Source organism: Bubalus kerabau, chromosome 6 (genome assembly GCF_029407905.1).
Source record: "Bubalus kerabau isolate K-KA32 ecotype Philippines breed swamp buffalo chromosome 6, PCC_UOA_SB_1v2, whole genome shotgun sequence".
Classification (NCBI taxonomy): Eukaryota; Metazoa; Chordata; class Mammalia; order Artiodactyla; family Bovidae; genus Bubalus; species Bubalus kerabau.
In genome coordinates, this window is record NC_073629.1 from 8,650,335 (window position 1) to 8,664,493 (window position 14,159).

The 14,159-nt window shown below is 66.9% G+C and overlaps 8 non-coding genes across 8 annotated transcripts; 4 read left to right on the forward strand and 4 right to left on the reverse strand.

Moving 5' to 3' along the window:
* Positions 1–538: 538 nt before the first annotated feature.
* TRNAD-GUC (transfer RNA aspartic acid (anticodon GUC)) lies at positions 539–610 on the reverse strand. Its single transcript has one exon. It is a non-coding gene; the product is annotated as a tRNA-Asp (tRNA).
* Positions 611–1,150: 540 nt separating this feature from the next.
* TRNAL-CAG (transfer RNA leucine (anticodon CAG)) lies at positions 1,151–1,233 on the forward strand. Its single transcript has one exon. It is a non-coding gene; the product is annotated as a tRNA-Leu (tRNA).
* Positions 1,234–2,532: 1,299 nt separating this feature from the next.
* On the forward strand, positions 2,533–2,603 carry TRNAG-GCC (transfer RNA glycine (anticodon GCC)). The gene has a single exon. It is a non-coding gene; the product is annotated as a tRNA-Gly (tRNA).
* Positions 2,604–8,631: 6,028 nt separating this feature from the next.
* Positions 8,632–8,703, reverse strand: TRNAE-CUC (transfer RNA glutamic acid (anticodon CUC)). The gene has a single exon. It is a non-coding gene; the product is annotated as a tRNA-Glu (tRNA).
* A 304-nt stretch (positions 8,704–9,007) lies between these two features.
* Positions 9,008–9,079, reverse strand: TRNAG-UCC (transfer RNA glycine (anticodon UCC)). Its single transcript has one exon. It is a non-coding gene; the product is annotated as a tRNA-Gly (tRNA).
* A 759-nt stretch (positions 9,080–9,838) lies between these two features.
* TRNAD-GUC (transfer RNA aspartic acid (anticodon GUC)) lies at positions 9,839–9,910 on the reverse strand. The gene has a single exon. It is a non-coding gene; the product is annotated as a tRNA-Asp (tRNA).
* Positions 9,911–10,450: 540 nt separating this feature from the next.
* TRNAL-CAG (transfer RNA leucine (anticodon CAG)) lies at positions 10,451–10,533 on the forward strand. The gene has a single exon. It is a non-coding gene; the product is annotated as a tRNA-Leu (tRNA).
* Positions 10,534–11,832: 1,299 nt separating this feature from the next.
* TRNAG-GCC (transfer RNA glycine (anticodon GCC)) lies at positions 11,833–11,903 on the forward strand. Its single transcript has one exon. It is a non-coding gene; the product is annotated as a tRNA-Gly (tRNA).
* The last annotated feature ends 2,256 nt before the right edge of the window (positions 11,904–14,159 follow it).

The following is a 14,159-nucleotide window of genomic DNA, read 5'->3' on the forward strand; positions in this document are numbered from 1 at the left end:
GGCCCTTCGCTCCCCGCCGCGGCCCGCGAACGCCTCCGCCCTCAGCCCCGGCGGGCAACGCGGGGCACGCAGCTTCCCGCACCCAGCTGGCCAAAAAAGCCCTTCTCCACCGGGCGCTGGGCGCCGCCACTTCCCACGACGACTTGGGGACACGGGACCCAGCTGCCTGCACGCGTCGCGGCGCTGTGCCGAGCCGCACGGCGGGGGCGTCGCGAGCCTAGGAGCCCACTGAGGCAGCCAGTGGGGGTGGGTGCGTGGGCGGCCGGGCGGCCGGGCGCGCCGCAAGCTCCGGCTCTGGTCGGGCAAGGCCGTGGGGTGGCCAAGGAGGCCCTCGCTCGGCCGTGGCGACCGTGCGCCCGGCGACCACAAAGGGCTCAGTCAGGCTGGAGGGCTGCACGGGGAGAGGGGGGTCGACGGTGGCTAGGCAGGGCACCGCGCCCTGGCGCCTCGCCCAAAGGCGGCGGGACGAGACCAAGGGCCCTTGGGGGCCTGGCGGCAGGACAGAGAGCGACCGCGGCCACCAAAAAGGGGGTGTGGCCTCCCCGTCGGGGAATCGAACCCCGGTCTCCCGCGTGACAGGCGGGGATACTCACCACTATACTAACGAGGACGGCGGCGACCGTCCTACCGCCCGGCCGCTCACCGGCTCTCGGGCTGCCTGCCGACGCGTCCCCCTGCCCAGCACGGGCCCCCGGCCACCGCGGGTCCCGACCCAACCGCGCACCCAACCAACCGCCTCGGTCACAGCGGCAGCCCGCCACCCCGACAGGGCCCCGGACCCCCGGGGCACTGGACACGCCCCAGTGCGCGCCGCCTCTTGCCTCCAACGCGGGCATTCCGCCGGCAGAAGGGGGCCCGAGAAGGAAAGCCAGGCTGCGAGGACACGGTGGGCGCGCGCCGGCCGGCGTCCGGCCAGGAGAGGCGCGGCTGGGGAGGGGCCGGCCCGCCCAGGGCCCGGCTGGGTCCGGGGCGCGACCTGCGGCCGCCGCGCGCCGACTCCGTCGACACCCACCCCGGACGGCCGCCTGCCTGCCTGCCTGCCTGCCTGGCTGCCTGCCGCGGCGCAGCGCGCGGCCCGCCAAGGGCACCGGGGCTGGCGCCGCGTCGGGTCCCAGCCAGGCGAGCGGCCACGCGCCCAGCCAGGCCCGCCGTCAGGATGGCCGAGCGGTCTAAGGCGCTGCGTTCAGGTCGCAGTCTCCCCTGGAGGCGTGGGTTCGAATCCCACTCCTGACAAGCCAGCCTTTTGGCCCGCCGGACAAACGCACCCGTCCTCCCCGCGCCACTGCCTTTCTCCACACACGCGCTGCCTCCCGCCGCCTGCACCCCCGCCCCAGGAACCTTCAGTCCTCCTCAGCGCATCCTTCCTCCCCAGCTGGCTGCAGCTGCAGCTGCAGCTGCTGGTTTTCCTGCCTCCCCGCTTCCCCCTCGCCCACCCTCGCCCACCCTCGCCCACCCTCCCACTTTCACTTCCACGGCCCCGCCCCGCCCCCGGCCGCGCCGAAGCACGCAGCCCCGCCGCGGGTGGCAAGCCCTCCTCGCGTCGCCGGCGCTCCGACTTCTGCCGGGAACGGCCAACTGGCTCTCGCAGCCTTGCTTCCACGTCCGCCCCCGGCCGCTCTCCCTCCGGCCGGCACCCTGTCCTCCGCAGCCGGCCCGCCGGCCCGCCTGCGCTCCCCAGCCACACCGAGGCGGCCGAGCCCCCGCCTTGCCCGCCAGGGGGGTGCTGCGTGCCCTCGACGCTTCTGCGCCTTGCGGCCTTGGCCGGGCCACACCTGCCTGCCGCCCGCCAGGGACACGTGCCTCCCAGCCTTCCTGCGGGCCAGCGAACACCGGTCTTCCTGGCACGAGTCCGTCCCGGGAAGGGTGCTCCTCTGGGGAGGGAGCGGAAGCCCTGCGTGCCCGTGCAGCCCACCCACAGGCGCCCGGCCGGCGCCCCCGCGCCCGTTCCCGGGGGAAGCCGCTGCCCGGGCCGCAGCCAAGCCCGCCTGCGCGCGCTCCCTGCCTCAGCCGGCAGTCCCCGAGCCAGGAGCCGCTCTGCCAAAGGGCCCCTCCTCACCAGCACCACCACCCCGTCAGAGCCGGACCTCGGGAGCGCGGGCCGCCAGAGCGCTCGAGCCGGGCTCACACGCCTTGGGGTCGGGACCCGGCGGTCGCTGAGAGGAACGTCGGCGCGCGGCCGCAGCGACCACGCGGCGCCTGCGCCTGCACCTGACAGGGATGCCGGCGCCGGGCAGACGGCGTCGGCTCCCGGCCCCCTCGGGCGACACCGACAGGGTCGCGGCGGCCGTGGTCGGCGCAGAAGGCGCGGGACGGGCCGAGTGGGTCCCTCCGAGAGCGCCGCGCCCTGGGGCCCTGCACGTGCCCGGATCCTGGCTTTCAGGTCGTGCCCCCCACCCCCAACCTCTATCTCCCGTCGTCTCCTGTTCCGATAGAGCAGATAGATGCCGACGGGCGACGGGCGAGCAGTGAGCAGTGCCGGGCGGGTGGCGGTCAGCGCCTCTGGGGCGGCGTCGGGCGGCTTGGGTCATCGGTGCATGGGTGGTTCAGTGGTAGAATTCTCGCCTGCCACGCGGGAGGCCCGGGTTCGATTCCCGGCCCATGCAGCCACAGCGTCCCCTTTTGGTCCCGCACTGCAGCCCCAGAGCCCAGCTAGGTCTGCCGGCTGAAAGGCGCTCCGGGCAGCGCTCCTGCAACCGCTGGCTGCTACCTGCCGCCCGCTGCCTCTCCCACGCAGACGCCCACCACCCCGCCCCACCCCACCCCACCCAGAAAAGGCCCTGCTGCCAAGCCTCCGTGGCCCCAAGCCCTGCGGGCTCAGCCGCCCGTGCGTCCAGGCACCTTTCTTGGGTTTGCTCGCTTCCTCACCCGGACCCAGCCGGGGGCTCAGGGATTGCCCTGGAAGGAATACCCCACGGCTGGCAGCCGCCCGCACCACCTCGTCACCTTTCACAACGTCCGTCTCGAAGCTCCCTGCCTCACTCTCCCCACACTCCGGAGAATCAATCACACTACGTTTGCACGGCCAGGAGCAAGGAAGTTGCCACATCTGGCAAGCATACATCCCTTTCGCCTGGAGGGTCCCTGGACCAGAGTCTTGCAGGAGGAGTTCCAAAGAAGTCCACCAGCTCCCCGTCCCTCGGCAGAAATAGGTCTCCAACAGGGACGGCCTCACCGTCTCCAACATCACCCCATCCCCCTGAAACCCTGTTGCGCGCCACACCTCAGCATCAGCCCTGCCGCAAGAGCACCACCACCTCAGCCTGCACCCTCACCGTCCCCCGACTTCCCCAAACGCACCCCATCATCCCACCCCCACCCCGCTCGGTGCCTCCCCCATCTGCACACCCCCCCCTCCTCCCCACGCCCAGTTCCTCCCTGAGCCATTCCAAATCCCAGTCTTGTCCAGGAACCTGCCTTTGCATTTGTCGCACTGGCCTGCCTCCCCCCACCCCCCACCCCAGGCCAGGGCCTGCTCCTCTTTCTGCGGCTTCCAACACGAGTAGAACTGATTTACAGTCCTGGGTTAGTCTCAGGTGCTCGGCAAAGGGATTCAGTCCCCTGTTCTTTTCCAGGTGATTTTCCAGTGTAGGTTAAGGTGAGACACGAATACAGTTCTCATGCTACAGAGGAAAGCTCTGTTGCTCATCGGCTGTAAGCATAGTATTTCCTATCTCTTGATCCGACTCCAACTTCGTCCCTTCCCTGCCTTTCCCCTTGGGTAGCCCTATGCACCTTTTCTACGTCTCAAGGTCGGTTTCCCGTTGCACAGACATTCCTTTGTATTCGTTGTTCGAGTCCACAGAGCTTTGTCCCTCTCCACCCGACCCACTTCACTCAGTGGTCCCTTCTGTGGGTCCGTCCGGCCTTGTGGCCCATGGCGATGGCTGCTCCTTCTTGATGGCTGCGTCACATTCCACGGTATGTATTTGCCTCACCTTCTTGTGCCGGCCACGGGCCGACCGGCACATGAGCGTTTCCCATGTCTCGGCTACGGCACCGAGGGCTGCGATGACCCTGGGGGATGCCCGCCTCTCTTCCCATTGGGCGTGCTGTCTTTTCCCGATGAGTAGCCGGGATTGGGTCTGCTGGATCACAATGTAAGCTCTTCTTTTTCCTACTCTTGGACCGATCCTCGACTGACGGACTTCCCCGGAGTGGCAGTCGTTGTTCTGGAAGTGTAGAACAGCACGATCTACAGCCTGGTGCCCGTGTCCGCTGTACAGCGTTGTGATTCACTCCTGGGCATGTAGGATTAGGGTTTCAGATCGGTTTCCGTTACAGGTGATGACAGGATGTGGGATCTCATTCCCTGTAGCATCCCGTGTATCCTCGTTGCTCCTCTCCTTTCTACGCAGTACTGGTACGGTACATCCGTTGAGCCCGGCTCCTCATCCATCCCTCCGTGCGTGACTCTGCCCTTGGGAAGCCCGAGGCTGCTTTCCCGAGCCTGAGAGTCTGTCGCTGGTGGGCACAGGGGTGAATATGTACAACACTTTAGATTCCCCCATCTGTGACCCTGTCTGTGTGACTTCCCTCACCAAGGGTAATATTCTGCAGCTCCAGCCGCTGTTGCTGCCAGTGACACTAACTTGACTCGTGTGGACGGCTCAGTGGCATCCCATTCTCTCCCTTTCTCTGGTATGGCACCTTCGTGGGTGAGCCGTTGGGGATGGGCACTAGGGTTTCCTCCACGTCTCGGCTACGGCAAACAGTGCTGCCATGACCGTGGGGTTGGCATGTGTCTTTCCGAATGAAGAGTTGCGGCTCTCACGGGTATGTACCCAGGGTGGGCTTGGGACAGCTCGCCTGTTTCCCGCTGACTTAGTTGCCTGTAGATTTCGTTTTCTTGTCAAAGCTTACTCGAATGTCGGAGTTGCGGTTGTTGCGGAAGTACAGTGGATTTCCAATATTGTGCTCGTTTCCGATGGACCGCAAAGTGATTCTGTTTCCCATGTACAGATTTTGGATTTCGTGTATGTTTTCAGATTCTTTTCCACTTGAGGGTATTCCAGGGTCCTGACGCTTATTCCCTGTGTTGAACTGGATCACCTGGGCGCTTCTCCCTCTATCCAGGGTCCTGCGTATCTGTTGGTCCCAGCTGCGCACTCATCGCTCCAGCGCTGCCTTTCCGCTGGCGTTACCCTAAGGTGGTGTTCTGCGTGAGTGGGTTTCTCCCCGGCAAATAGCGTCGTTTTGCATTCTTTCACACGTTCCACATGTCTTTGTCCCACGCGGTCTGACATTCTTCACCAAGTGTAAGAGTCTCTAGGTCCGTCATTGCTTGTGACAAATGGCAACACTTGGTTTATTTCCTTATGCCTGAGTGATGGTTCCATGCTACACCTGTGCCACCTCTTCTCGGGCCCGCCACGTGTGCATGGGCGCTGGGCCTTGCTCCGTGTCTTGGCGACGGCAAACAGTGCTGCCGTGTCCGTGGCGGTGTGCGGACCTCAGACCTCCCCGACGTTTGCCCTCTGCGGGTGTGTACCCTGGAGGGATGACTGTGCTCGGTCACATGGGAGCTCTCCTTGGTCCTCGTGAAATCTCAGCCACCCGAGCTCCCAACCACCACCCCCCATCCTACCCTGACCCCCCAGCCATGTCACACCCGAGACTGGACATTTGCTCCTGATGAGTGGTGACTTTGGTCTCTGGGGCGGTACGGCGGGCCCACCCACCCATCTCGGACCAGTTCTGGCCCCCATCTGGCACTCCGTTTCTGTCGTTCGCTTGCCTGTGTCCTCAGCCCACCGCTGAGCCTGAGCAGCCTGCGGCACCGCGCACCAGTGTGGCTCGCCCGTTCACCCGCCACCCCGCCCAAATGGAGTGCTCTCGCACCATCTTCCTCACGCCACAGCACCCTCACTGTCACGGCCTGCCCTCTGCCTTTCCCTCCAGACTCCAGGCTCGGCCCCTTGCCCCCACCCCCGCCGCCATCCCCCTGGAGCTCGGGCCCCCCCTCACACGTCCTGCCCTGGCCTGGCCTGCCCTGCCCTGACGTTCACCAGCTCGGGCCTCCCTCCGGCTCCACAGACCCACCCCGACCCCGCGCCCAGCCCTACCTCCCGCAGATCCGTCCCGGCCTCTCACCTGCGCCTGGCACGGCTTCGCCACCGCGCCCATGCTTCTGCAGAGGGCCTGCTCAAGTGGCCTGCCGATCTTTGGGCCAGGTTCCCGCGAGCCCCACACGCCCCTTCCCGCCGGCCCTCCAGGCAGACCCCACCCAAGCACCCCCGGGCCTGCCTGCCAGCCCCTCGGCTCGCTGCCGCCCCCTCTGCCTGTGATCGCGCTGCCCAGGTCCCTGATCCACGTGGGGCGCCCACCAGCCAGGGCCCCAAGCACCTTCGTCCCATACTCTCCCCCACGCACGCTGACGCCCACGACACGGCAGGGGCCTCAAGGAGACCTCCTTTAACAACCACAAGCACACGTCGGGACACGGGGGCTCTTTTCCCAAAGGGGACTCGGCTTCGTGCCTTTCGCACCCAAATGTGCCGCCCTCTACGCACTTTGGTGACCTTCGTCGGCCGTCCACTTCACCTCCGAAGGACACAGTCCTTGAACAGGCGTGAAATGAAACCCTTTGGGGATAGACGAGCCCGAGATTGGCCCAGGGGGAGACTGTGGTGGGCGATTACCCTCGGGGAGAGTTCCTAGGGGAAGACGATGACAGGTAGGGGAGAGGGATAGAGTGGATCCTGGATAGACAGGTTAGAGAGAATGGGAAACTCTTAGATGTCATAACTAGGGGAGGGGTGCGTGGAACAGGGCGCTCTGTGTGTGTGTGTGTGTGTGTCTGTGTGTGTGTGTGCGTGCGCCCGAGTGCCCACCTTTGGTTACGAGTGGGGGAGGGAGGCCTGGGTAAACCTTGCCTCAGTCCGGTAGGCTTGAGAGCTGTGGTCAGGCAAGGGAAACACCCTGATGGTCGGGTTGTCCTCCCCGGCAGGCATCGCTGCCTCGAGCGCATCTGCCGCCTCCCGGCTGGTGGGCTAGCTTTTCCCAGCCGGGCCGGGCCGGCCCGGCCCGCCCCGCCCCGCCCGGATCTGCGAGCTCTCTCCCTTCCACTGCGCGGTGGTGGGATTCGCGGCACAGGTCCACATCCATCTTCACCCCTTGGCCTCGGGGAGAGCGAAGAAGAACTAAAGAGCCTCTTGAGGAAAGTGAAAGAGGAGAGTGAAAACGTTGGCTTCAAACTCAACATTCAGAAAACTAAGATCATGGCATCCCGTCCCATCACTTCATGGCAAATAGATGGGGAAACAACAGAAAGCGGGCGAGACTTCATTTGGGGGGGCTCCCCCAAAGCACTGCAGACGCCGGCCGCGGCCGTGAAATGAAAAGACGTTCGCCTCCTTGGGAGAAAAGCTATGACCAATCTTGACAGCATGTCCAAAAGCAGAGACGAGGGGTGTGACGAGGGTCCGTCTCGTGAAAGCTACGGCTTCTCCGGCGGTCACGAACAGATGTGAGAGGTGGAGTATAAAGAAGGCCGAGTGCCGAAGAATTGATGCTTTTGGACTGCGGTGTTGGAGAAGACTCTTGAGAGTCCCTTGGACTGCGAGGAGACCCAACCCGTCCATCCTAGAGGAAATCAGTCCTGGATATTCATTGGAAGGACTGAGGCTGAAGCTGAAACTCCGATCCTCTGGCCACCTGACCCGCAGGACTGACTCACGGGAAAAGACCCTGATGGAAGGCAGGAGGAGACGGGGACGACCCGACAGAAGATGAGAGGCTTGGGTGGCATCCCCGACTGGACGGACGTGGGTTTGAGCAAGCCGCGCGAGTCGGTGATGGACAGGGAAGCCTGGGGCTGCTGCAGTGCCCTGAGCGACCGAACTGATCCCGATGCCTCCCGGGCGCCGTGGTCCGCCTCCCAGAGCCCAGTCCAGACCAGAACCCTCTTGGAGACACCAGCGGCATACGGGAGTCACAGCCAGCCCGGGACCTGGCACGCAGTGGCCAAGCCGCCCAGAGAGGTGGCTGGCATGAGGGACATGGGAAGGCAGGCGTGTCCGTGGCCACTGGCCCCCTCTCCCAGAGGCAGATCCCCCTCGCTCACCTTGGGCTGCGGCCACCGCCCCTGCCGCTGCTGGCCCCCGTTGGTGGTTGGTGACCACCGCAGCCCGCGCCCCTACCCCCGCGCCTACCCCCACCCGCCCTATCCAACCCCACCTCCTCACCCCCACCCACAGCAGGAGAACCAGCACAAGCCCAGGAGCATCACGGCCGCCACCAGGGCCAGCAGCCGCAGCCCCTCAGGAGGGAGGGAGGCGGGGCATGGGAGGCCTCAGGCCGGTCGTGGTGAAAGCGGCGCGGCGCGAGGTCGCCACTGCGGCCAAAAAAGCTTTGCCCCGGGGGACGGCGGAGGTGGCCTGAATCGCGCTTGGGCTGGAGGTGCAGGGTCCCGGGGGGGCCTCTGGCGCAGTGCTGAGCTGCTAAGTCGCTTCAGTCCTGTCCGACTCTGTGCGACCCCATAGACTAGACGGCAGCCCACCAGGCTCCCCCGTCCCTGGGATTCTCCAGGCAAGAGGACTAGAGTGGGTTGCCATTGCGTAGGCTAAAAGGCTGGGCGGGTCGCCGGCGAGGACCTCGGCAGGTGGCAGGCCTCCGGAGAGGAAGAAGAAAGGCTTCCCTGACCGGGAATCGAACCCGGGCCGCGGCGGTGAGAGCGCCGAATCCTAACCACTAGACCACCAGGGAGCGTCGGGGCACGGCCCTCGCCTGCTCCGGCTGAACCCAGCGCCTCCATGCCACCCGCCCGCGCCCCCTTGCTGCCCACACCCCGCCTTTGCAAGTCCAGCCGCCCGCCGGCCCTGTCAGTCCGCCTGCCCTGGCGTGCCGTCTTGCTTTCCGCACCCTCAAAACACTGCGCGCGCCGCCGGCTTCTCGCACACACGCCAAAAGCCGCGGGGCCAGCGGGCTGGCTCCCCGCACCCAGCTCTCTCTCCCCCCCCCGAACGCCCCTGCCGGGAGGACGGTGCAGCTCAGCAAAAGGTCGGCCCGCTGCGTTGGCCGGGAATCGAACCCGGGTCAACTGCTTGGAAGGCAGCTATGCTCACCACTATACCACCAACGCTACACAGCCCGGGCGGCCTCCGGACGCCGGCCCCGGGCTCGCCCCAGCATACGCTCCCCGCCGCCGCCGCCGCCGCCGCCGCCTCCGCATCCCTGCCCCGACGCCCCGTCAGCCGGAGGCTCTGCGCCGCCGCCGGCGCCACCAGCAGCCGCGCGCCGCCCCATGCGCGCCAGCGCGACGCCGTTGCGTGGTCCACCGGCCCGACGGCCTTGCGGCCCTCCGGCCCTTCGCTCCCCGCCGCGGCCCGCGAACGCCTCCGCCCTCAGCCCCGGCGGGCAACGCGGGGCACGCAGCTTCCCGCACCCAGCTGGCCAAAAAAGCCCTTCTCCACCGGGCGCTGGGCGCCGCCACTTCCCACGACGACTTGGGGACACGGGACCCAGCTGCCTGCACGCGTCGCGGCGCTGTGCCGAGCCGCACGGCGGGGGCGTCGCGAGCCTAGGAGCCCACTGAGGCAGCCAGTGGGGGTGGGTGCGTGGGCGGCCGGGCGGCCGGGCGCGCCGCAAGCTCCGGCTCTGGTCGGGCAAGGCCGTGGGGTGGCCAAGGAGGCCCTCGCTCGGCCGTGGCGACCGTGCGCCCGGCGACCACAAAGGGCTCAGTCAGGCTGGAGGGCTGCACGGGGAGAGGGGGGTCGACGGTGGCTAGGCAGGGCACCGCGCCCTGGCGCCTCGCCCAAAGGCGGCGGGACGAGACCAAGGGCCCTTGGGGGCCTGGCGGCAGGACAGAGAGCGACCGCGGCCACCAAAAAGGGGGTGTGGCCTCCCCGTCGGGGAATCGAACCCCGGTCTCCCGCGTGACAGGCGGGGATACTCACCACTATACTAACGAGGACGGCGGCGACCGTCCTACCGCCCGGCCGCTCACCGGCTCTCGGGCTGCCTGCCGACGCGTCCCCCTGCCCAGCACGGGCCCCCGGCCACCGCGGGTCCCGACCCAACCGCGCACCCAACCAACCGCCTCGGTCACAGCGGCAGCCCGCCACCCCGACAGGGCCCCGGACCCCCGGGGCACTGGACACGCCCCAGTGCGCGCCGCCTCTTGCCTCCAACGCGGGCATTCCGCCGGCAGAAGGGGGCCCGAGAAGGAAAGCCAGGCTGCGAGGACACGGTGGGCGCGCGCCGGCCGGCGTCCGGCCAGGAGAGGCGCGGCTGGGGAGGGGCCGGCCCGCCCAGGGCCCGGCTGGGTCCGGGGCGCGACCTGCGGCCGCCGCGCGCCGACTCCGTCGACACCCACCCCGGACGGCCGCCTGCCTGCCTGCCTGCCTGCCTGGCTGCCTGCCGCGGCGCAGCGCGCGGCCCGCCAAGGGCACCGGGGCTGGCGCCGCGTCGGGTCCCAGCCAGGCGAGCGGCCACGCGCCCAGCCAGGCCCGCCGTCAGGATGGCCGAGCGGTCTAAGGCGCTGCGTTCAGGTCGCAGTCTCCCCTGGAGGCGTGGGTTCGAATCCCACTCCTGACAAGCCAGCCTTTTGGCCCGCCGGACAAACGCACCCGTCCTCCCCGCGCCACTGCCTTTCTCCACACACGCGCTGCCTCCCGCCGCCTGCACCCCCGCCCCAGGAACCTTCAGTCCTCCTCAGCGCATCCTTCCTCCCCAGCTGGCTGCAGCTGCAGCTGCAGCTGCTGGTTTTCCTGCCTCCCCGCTTCCCCCTCGCCCACCCTCGCCCACCCTCGCCCACCCTCCCACTTTCACTCCCACGGCCCCGCCCCGCCCCCGGCCGCGCCGAAGCACGCAGCCCCGCCGCGGGTGGCAAGCCCTCCTCGCGTCGCCGGCGCTCCGACTTCTGCCGGGAACGGCCAACTGGCTCTCGCAGCCTTGCTTCCACGTCCGCCCCCGGCCGCTCTCCCTCCGGCCGGCACCCTGTCCTCCGCAGCCGGCCCGCCGGCCCGCCTGCGCTCCCCAGCCACACCGAGGCGGCCGAGCCCCCGCCTTGCCCGCCAGGGGGGTGCTGCGTGCCCTCGACGCTTCTGCGCCTTGCGGCCTTGGCCGGGCCACACCTGCCTGCCGCCCGCCAGGGACACGTGCCTCCCAGCCTTCCTGCGGGCCAGCGAACACCGGTCTTCCTGGCACGAGTCCGTCCCGGGAAGGGTGCTCCTCTGGGGAGGGAGCGGAAGCCCTGCGTGCCCGTGCAGCCCACCCACAGGCGCCCGGCCGGCGCCCCCGCGCCCGTTCCCGGGGGAAGCCGCTGCCCGGGCCGCAGCCAAGCCCGCCTGCGCGCGCTCCCTGCCTCAGCCGGCAGTCCCCGAGCCAGGAGCCGCTCTGCCAAAGGGCCCCTCCTCACCAGCACCACCACCCCGTCAGAGCCGGACCTCGGGAGCGCGGGCCGCCAGAGCGCTCGAGCCGGGCTCACACGCCTTGGGGTCGGGACCCGGCGGTCGCTGAGAGGAACGTCGGCGCGCGGCCGCAGCGACCACGCGGCGCCTGCGCCTGCACCTGACAGGGATGCCGGCGCCGGGCAGACGGCGTCGGCTCCCGGCCCCCTCGGGCGACACCGACAGGGTCGCGGCGGCCGTGGTCGGCGCAGAAGGCGCGGGACGGGCCGAGTGGGTCCCTCCGAGAGCGCCGCGCCCTGGGGCCCTGCACGTGCCCGGATCCTGGCTTTCAGGTCGCGCCCCCCACCCCCAACCTCTATCTCCCGTCGTCTCCTGTTCCGATAGAGCAGATAGATGCCGACGGGCGACGGGCGAGCAGTGAGCAGTGCCGGGCGGGTGGCGGTCAGCGCCTCTGGGGCGGCGTCGGGCGGCTTGGGTCATCGGTGCATGGGTGGTTCAGTGGTAGAATTCTCGCCTGCCACGCGGGAGGCCCGGGTTCGATTCCCGGCCCATGCAGCCACAGCGTCCCCTTTTGGTCCCGCACTGCAGCCCCAGAGCCCAGCTAGGTCTGCCGGCTGAAAGGCGCTCCGGGCAGCGCTCCTGCAACCGCTGGCTGCTACCTGCCGCCCGCTGCCTCTCCCACGCAGACGCCCACCACCCCGCCCCACCCCACCCCACCCAGAAAAGGCCCTGCTGCCAAGCCTCCGTGGCCCCAAGCCCTGCGGGCTCAGCCGCCCGTGCGTCCAGGCACCTTTCTTGGGTTTGCTCGCTTCCTCACCCGGACCCAGCCGGGGGCTCAGGGATTGCCCTGGAAGGAATACCCCACGGCTGGCAGCCGCCCGCACCACCTCGTCACCTTTCACAACGTCCGTCTCCAAGCTCCCTGCCTCACTCTCCCCACACTCCGGAGAATCAATCACACTACGTTTGCACGGCCAGGAGCAAGGAAGTTGCCACATCTGGCAAGCATACATCCCTTTCGCCTGGAGGGTCCCTGGACCAGAGTCTTGCAGGAGGAGTTCCAAAGAAGTCCACCAGCTCCCCGTCCCTCGGCAGAAATAGGTCTCCAACAGGGACGGCCTCACCGTCTCCAACATCACCCCATCCCCCTGAAACCCTGTTGCGCGCCACACCTCAGCATCAGCCCTGCCGCAAGAGCACCACCACCTCAGCCTGCACCCTCACCGTCCCCCGACTTCCCCAAACGCACCCCATCATCCCACCCCCACCCCGCTCGGTGCCTCCCCCATCTGCACACCCCCCCCTCCTCCCCACGCCCAGTTCCTCCCTGAGCCATTCCAAATCCCAGTCTTGTCCAGGAACCTGCCTTTGCATTTGTCGCACTGGCCTGCCTCCCCCCACCCCCCACCCCAGGCCAGGGCCTGCTCCTCTTTCTGCGGCTTCCAACACGAGTAGAACTGATTTACAGTCCTGGGTTAGTCTCAGGTGCTCGGCAAAGGGATTCAGTCCCCTGTTCTTTTCCAGGTGATTTTCCAGTGTAGGTTAAGGTGAGACACGAATACAGTTCTCATGCTACAGAGGAAAGCTCTGTTGCTCATCGGCTGTAAGCATAGTATTTCCTATCTCTTGATCCGACTCCAACTTCGTCCCTTCCCTGCCTTTCCCCTTGGGTAGCCCTATGCACCTTTTCTACGTCTCAAGGTCGGTTTCCCGTTGCACAGACATTCCTTTGTATTCGTTGTTCGAGTCCACAGAGCTTTGTCCCTCTCCACCCGACCCACTTCACTCAGTGGTCCCTTCTGTGGGTCCGTCCGGCCTTGTGGCCCATGGCGATGGCTGCTCCTTCTTGATGGCTGCGTCACATTCCACGGTATGTATTTGCCTCACCTTCTTGTGCCGGCCACGGGCCGACCGGCACATGAGCGTTTCCCATGTCTCGGCTACGGCACCGAGGGCTGCGATGACCCTGGGGGATGCCCGCCTCTCTTCCCATTGGGCGTGCTGTCTTTTCCCGATGAGTAGCCGGGATTGGGTCTGCTGGATCACAATGTAAGCTCTTCTTTTTCCTACTCTTGGACCGATCCTCGACTGACGGACTTCCCCGGAGTGGCAGTCGTTGTTCTGGAAGTGTAGAACAGCACGATCTACAGCCTGGTGCCCGTGTCCGCTGTACAGCGTTGTGATTCACTCCTGGGCATGTAGGATTAGGGTTTCAGATCGGTTTCCGTTACAGGTGATGACAGGATGTGGGATCTCATTCCCTGTAGCATCCCGTGTATCCTCGTTGCTCCTCTCCTTTCTACGCAGTACTGGTACGGTACATCCGTTGAGCCCGGCTCCTCATCCATCCCTCCGTGCGTGACTCTGCCCTTGGGAAGCCCGAGGCTGCTTTCCCGAGCCTGAGAGTCTGTCGCTGGTGGGCACAGGGGTGAATATGTACAACACTTTAGATTCCCCCATCTGTGACCCTGTCTGTGTGACTTCCCTCACCAAGGGTAATATTCTGCAGCTCCAGCCGCTGTTGCTGCCAGTGACACTAACTTGACTCGTGTGGACGGCTCAGTGGCATCCCATTCTCTCCCTTTCTCTGGTATGGCACCTTCGTGGGTGAGCCGTTGGGGATGGGCACTAGGGTTTCCTCCACGTCTCGGCTACGGCAAACAGTGCTGCCATGACCGTGGGGTTGGCATGTGTCTTTCCGAATGAAGAGTTGCGGCTCTCACGGGTATGTACCCAGGGTGGGCTTGGGACAGCTCGCCTGTTTCCCGCTGACTTAGTTGCCTGTAGATTTCGTTTTCTTGTCAAAGCTTA